The following is a 6,429-nucleotide window of genomic DNA, read 5'->3' on the forward strand; positions in this document are numbered from 1 at the left end:
CCTTCAAACATTGAAAGTTGCATCATATGCATTTCTCGTGTCTTTGCCATGATGAGGGTGACAAAATGACTACCGTTAATCAGAATGATGGGAAGTTTGAGCGCGGCTCGATTTACGTCACATTTTGTGACGGTGTTTTGGCTGCGTGAATCTTGTGACATTTTAAAAAATCATAAATTAGCCGCGTCATTGTATAAACCGCGAGGTTCCATAGCGGAAAAAAGTAGCCGGCTTATAGTCCGGAAATTACGTAAATAACATATCTTTACTTATTAGGTGGAGGCACTGCACTACAATCAAATCACATTTTATTGGTCACATACACCTGGTTAGCAGATGTTAATGCGAGTGTAGCGAAATGCTTGTGCTTCTAGTTCGACAGGCAGTAATATCTGACAAGTAATCTAACAATTTACACAGCAACTACCTAACACACAAATGTAGAGGATGGAATAAGAATATGTACATATAAATATATAGATGAGCCGTGGCGTGCTGCATAGGCAAGATGCAATAGATCTGTATAGAGCGTATAAATGAATAGCTAATTGGGTCAAATGTAATGACCTATTAATGTAAAACATTATTAATAAATTAATTAATAACACTTACAAGGGGGCTATATAAACGACTAATATACTTTATTATTTCCATTATTAAGTGGCCAGTGATTTGAGCCTGTATGTCGGCAGCAGCCTCTCTATGTTAGTGATCGCTGTTTAACAGTCTGATGGCCTTTGAGATAGAAGCTTGTTTTTCAGTCTTGTCGGTCCCCCTTGGATGCACCTGTACTGACCTCGCCATCTATGATGTGGGGTGAACATGGCAGTGGCGTCGGTGGTTGTTGTTACTTGATGTGATCTTTATTGATCCTTCCTGTGACATCCGGTGCTGGAGGTGTCCTGGAGGGCAGGTAGTTTGCCCCCGATGATGGGTTGTGCCAGACCGCAATACCCTCGGTGAGCCTTAGTGTTGAGGGGGTTGCAGTTGCCGTACCAGGCGGTCGATACAGCCCGCAGCTGATGCTCTTGATTGTGACCTTAATAATTTAGGGTTTTTAGTGACAGCCAATTTCTTCAGTCTCCTGAGGTTGAAGAGGCGTGTTGCGCCTTCTTCACCATGCTGTCTGTGTGGGTGGACCATTTCAGTTTGTCTCCGTGATGTGTTCGCCTGAGGAGAACTCTCCGCTACTGTCCCAGTCGATGTGGATAGTTAGGTGCTCTCTGCTGTTCTCGCCTGACCTGAAGTCCACGATCATCTCCTTTGTTTAGTTGACGTTGAGTGAAAGGTTGTTTTCCTGACACCACACGCCGTGTGCTCTCACTTCTCCCCTGTAGGCTGTCTCGTCGTTGTTGGTAATCAGGCCCACTACTGTTGTGTCGTCTGCAAACTTGATGATCGAGTTGGAAGCGTGCATGGCCACGCAGTCATGGGTGAACAGGGAGTACAGGAGGGGGCTGAGCACGCACCCTTGTGGGGCCACAGTGTTGAGGATCAGCGAAGTGGAGATGTTGTTTCCTACCTTCACCACCTGGGGGCAGCCTGTCAGAAAGTCCAGGACCCAATTGCACAGGGCGGGGTTGAGACCAGGGCCTTAAGCTTAATGATGAGCATGGAGGGTACTATGGTGTTGAATGCTGAGCTGTAGTCAATGAACAGCATTCTTACATAGGTATTCCTCTTGTCCAGATGGGATAGGGCAGTGTGCAGTGTSATGGCGATTGCATTGTCTGTGMACCTGTTGGGGCGATATGCAAACTGAAGTGGGTCTAGGGTGGCAGGTAAGATGGAGGTGATATGATCCTTAACTAGTTTCTCAAAGCACTTCATGATGACAGAAGTGAGTGCTACGGGGCGATAGTCATTTAGTTCAGTTACCTTAGCTTTCTTGGGAACAAGAACAATGGTGGCCATCTTGAAGCATGTGGGGAGAAGGGAGGGGATAGGGAGAGATTGAATATGTCCGTAAACTCCCCAGACAGCTGGTCTGTGCATGCTCTGAGGACGCGGCTAGGGATGCCGTCTGGGCCAGCAGCCTTGCGAGGGTTAACACGTTTAAATGTCTTACTCACGTCGGCCATGGAGAAGGAGAGGGTCCTTGGTAGCGAGCCGRGTCGMTGGCATTGTATTATCCTCAAAGCGGGCAAAGAAGGTGTTTACCTTGTCTGGTGGCAATACGTCGGTGTCTGTGACGTGGCTYGTTTTCTTTTTGTAATCCGTGATGGCCTGTAGACCCTGCCACATACYTCTCGTGTCTGGGCTGTTGAATTGCGACTTCATTTTGTCCCTATACCGACATTTCGCTTGTTTGATTGCCTTGCGGAGGGAATAACTACACTGTCTATATTCATCCATATTCCCCAACGTCTTTCCATGGTTGAATGTGGTGGTTCGCGCTTTCAGTTTTGCACGAATGGTTTCTGGTTAGGGTTGYTTTTAATAGTCACAGTGGGTACAACATCTCCAATGCTCTTCCTAATAAACTCACTCACCGAGTCAGCGTATAAATCGATGTTATTGTCTGAGGCTTTACGGAACATTTCCCAGTCCACGTGACCAAAACAATTTTGAAATGTGTATTTCGATTGGTCAGACATTATATTTACATTATGTTTACACACATTAACCTTCACATGTTGACTACTTTTTGACCACCTAGTCTAATAGTACTGCCACACACCTAGATACTAGGTCAAACGATAGGAACTCAGGTCCTCAGAAGAGAGGGTTACATGTATCTAAGGGAAAGTTCCACCTGGAGCCTACAGATTTCACTGTAGTTTGGTGTGAGTATGAAACATGATCACCCTCATATTACCAGACCTAGTACAGTATTTCATCATCCTGTCAGCTAGTTAGATTTCATTTTCTTGATTCCTTGTGTCCTCCCTTTCCTCCTTTGGGTTTTGAGTAGGAGGCGAGGAGAGAGGACTCGAGTAATTAAGGAAATGTAATTGCGATTTCCCCATAGATTGGCCCCAAAATGGAACCTATTCCTATAAAGTGCACCACTACCCAAGTGCTTAGGTTAAACTTCACCAGAGCCATTAAACCATGCTGGTACTCCAGACACCTGTCTCCTGCTGCCCCCTAGGGGTTGGATGTCTAATTATGATTATCTAATGGGGCTGAAGGAGATGGCCTCCGGTTTACGATCCCGTAACCAATTGTGCTATTCTGTATGTTTTTTCACGTTATTTTCACGTATTTTGTACATAATGTTTCTGCCACCATGTCTTATGACTGAAAAGCTTCTTGATATTAGGGCAGCGATTACTCACCCCGTACTGAGGAATTCTTCTTCTTCAACAAGTCGGACGGAGGATTTACTCCAGACACCCGGCAAAGCCCTCATCCCGTCAGTGGCCGGAGGAAAAGTCGGCGGTATCGTGGACAACAGTCCGGGTGCCTTGTCAGTGGGGTTTGTAAACCAACCCGGATGTAATATAATTCTGGCCACATGTTGACACAGTGGCGCTTCTCCATGGGGAGGGCGTAACTCTGTAACAGGAATGAAAGCAACAGTTATCTAGTTAGTCACAGAAATGTACGTTCAGCCTGCTCATTATTTCAGTCCGAGTTGACTTATCTTACGAAGTCAGCATGGCTTAACATAGTTCCTTTCGTTTTTGACCTCGACATTGTTGCTGGATGGATACTTTCATAGCTAACATGCTGGCGCTGCTAGCTAGCTAATGCTAACGGCGCTAGCTAACCTCTATCTGGATGCCTCGCTCTAGTTCCCGAGAGAGCAGCATACTGTTAAGTCAACTTTGCTTTCAAACTTTAATCATCTGTAAAGTTGTTTTATACATGCAATCATACAAGCTAGATATATATTTTGTTAAAAAGCCTGTTGTCATCATTAGTTGTTTCTTTGGAGCTAGCTAAGCTATACACTACCTAGCTGGGTGGATAATGTGATGTACAGTAACGTTACAGTATTACTGAATGACAACAATATAAGCCTTGTCACTACTAGTTGGTAAGTTGGTTGATATGGGGTGCAGTAGGCTACAGTACAACATTACTAAATGATAAACGTAGCCTTGTGACCAGCTAGTAGTTGGTTGATATGGGGGCAGTTTAGTTCATGATTTAGAATGTGAGATGTAATCTACACCTCCATTAGGCTGATATAAATCCTCATGATTTAGTTTCATGATTAGAATTTGAGCGTCATTATTTTCTAATATGACACGTTCTCCTTCTGAACTTGTAATGTTTGTAGGACGGCTGTAGTTTTGTGACTTTGATCAAGAGCTGCTGCTCACTGATTGGACAGATCCAACACAGTTACACCTCTGACACGGCCAAAACATCAGCTATGTGGTGTCAGATATCACCGGTTAAACTTGATCTGATGCGATCTAGGCCTTACACTCATTCCACTTTGTTTAGTTTAGGATTATTGTTCAGTTCAGACAATTGTGCCTCTCTCTTTTAGATCTGCCACCTCCAGCAGTTCAGCTGCAGTCACAGCAGTCCTCTGCTATGTGGTATTTCCATTTACCGGCTGCACCAGTTCCTACTACACTGGCCGTGAAGGGAGACACTTTGAGGAGACCCAGATGGATACAGGTCATTCAAGAATTATACTGCATATGCTCAGTCACACCAACAGATGTACACAGACATGTTGTTTACCTGTATACTTACTGTCACTTAGTGTGTCTCTATCAGATCTGTCTGACAGCCTCACCCCAGAAGACACTGGGCCTATCCAGACTGACCAAGCAGAGATGGGTGCCTGACAGCCTCACGCCAGAAGACACTGGGCCTATCAAGACTGACCAAGCCAGAGATGGGTGGCTGACAGCCTCACCCAGAAGACACTGGGCCTATCCAGACTGACCAAGCAGAGATGGGTGGCTGACAGCCTCACCCAGAAGACACTGGGCCTATCCAGACTGACCAAGCAGAGATGGGTGGCTGACAGCCTCACCCAGAAGACAACTGGGCCTATCCAGACTGACCAAGCAGAGATGGGGTGGCTGACAAGGAAAATAAAACACAACACACATTATCCACAATGCAAATACGTTGTAATTACTTGTTTATTTAATGTTTGCTGCATTTTATTTGAGGATTGGAGAAATCTACTCCTTTCATTTCCATTCTCAATATCTACAATAATTACTCTTCATATCTATCAAATCACAAGGGTGGATGATAATATTGATAAAAGACGATGGCTTAATGTTACAGTTTTGAGGAAATTCTGTGTGCTTTTTATCTGAGTTGACAAACGTGTTGGTTCCACTTTTCTGTCTCCGTTATTTACTTAACAAATAAGGAATACTTAAAATGTGAATTTATAAAATTAAGATATTATAATTAGAATACAGCCGTAGACAGAAGTCAAAAATCAACATACAACTGATGTCTCTCCTGAGTTGTGAACAAAAGAAAGACAGGATCTTATATAGATCACCCCTTATGGTGTCAAACCCTGCATGTGCAGCTAAAAGAACAAGTTATTCTCAACACAAGGTTTCTGAGAATCTGTCTCAGCAGTATGTAAATCTGCCCTTGTTTCAGAGAAAAACAGACGCTGTCTCTCTGTGTCTCGCTGTCACCCTCAGTCCCTTTTCTCACCTCTTCTCACAGACGCTGTCTATCTGTGTCTCGCTGTCACCCTCAGTCCCTTTTCTCACCTCTTCTCACAGACGCTGTCTATCTGTGTCTCTATCACCCTCAGTCCCTTTTCTCACCTCTTCTCACAGACGCTGTCTATCTGTGTCTCGCTGTCACCCTCAGTCCCTTTTCTCACCTCTTCTCACAGATGCGGGGCTGCGGGTTTTGGCAGAGAGCTACACACAGAGAGGCCTCCATATTCAGCTATACAGTGAGCATAAGTACAATGGCACGTAAGCAAATGAACAACAACATGATCAATGGTGGGGGTCTTTAGAAGACCCCCAGAATCAACTTTAACCCTTCACATGCCTCCCTCTCACACACACACATTAGACCCAATGTAAATAAATTGTAATAACTGGTTTATTTTACGCTCCATTTTATTTGAGGAAAACATCTGCAATAAAGTACATTGACAGTTAAAACAATGTCTTTGGTTTATTGGATATTTGTCTGAATACAATGTGTGACAGGAAGGAAGTTGGCAGACCTGCAACCCTTGGACTGTGTAGGTTTTGTCATCTGGAGCTGAAAAATACAGAGATGGGGAGGAAGAGTGCAGTTTACAGGTTTATCATTAGTAACAGACACAATTCTAGAAGGAATTCATATTGGAATATATTACATTATAGTGACCAATAGTTACTCTATTGTGATTGTTTAGTCATAGTTACTGTATTGTGATTGTTTATATCCTCCACATTGACTCTGTACCGGTACCCCCTGTATATAGCCTCCACATTGACTCTGTACCGGTACCCCCTGTATATAGCCTCCACATTGACTCTG

General features: G+C 44.1%; 2 long non-coding RNA genes across 2 annotated transcripts in view; one reads left to right on the forward strand and one right to left on the reverse strand.

Moving 5' to 3' along the window:
- The window catches only part of LOC139026810 (uncharacterized), a 21,048-nt gene extending 16,490 nt beyond the window's left edge, over positions 1-4,558 (reverse strand). Inside the window, exons 1-2 of the long non-coding RNA XR_011478745.1 lie at positions 4,457-4,558; positions 3,509-3,771 (exon numbers count right to left, since the gene is read on the reverse strand). This is a non-coding gene — a long non-coding RNA (uncharacterized lncRNA). The remainder of the gene's footprint in view (positions 1-3,508; positions 3,772-4,456) is intronic.
- Positions 2,738-6,068, forward strand: LOC139026808 (uncharacterized). The gene is made up of 2 exons (XR_011478744.1): positions 2,738-3,421; positions 4,448-6,068. It is a non-coding gene; the product is annotated as an uncharacterized lncRNA (long non-coding RNA).
- Positions 6,069-6,429: the final 361 nt, after the last annotated feature.

Source organism: Salvelinus sp. IW2-2015, unplaced genomic scaffold (assembly GCF_002910315.2).
Source record: "Salvelinus sp. IW2-2015 unplaced genomic scaffold, ASM291031v2 Un_scaffold5906, whole genome shotgun sequence".
Lineage (NCBI taxonomy): Eukaryota > Metazoa > Chordata > Actinopteri > Salmoniformes > Salmonidae > Salvelinus > Salvelinus sp. IW2-2015.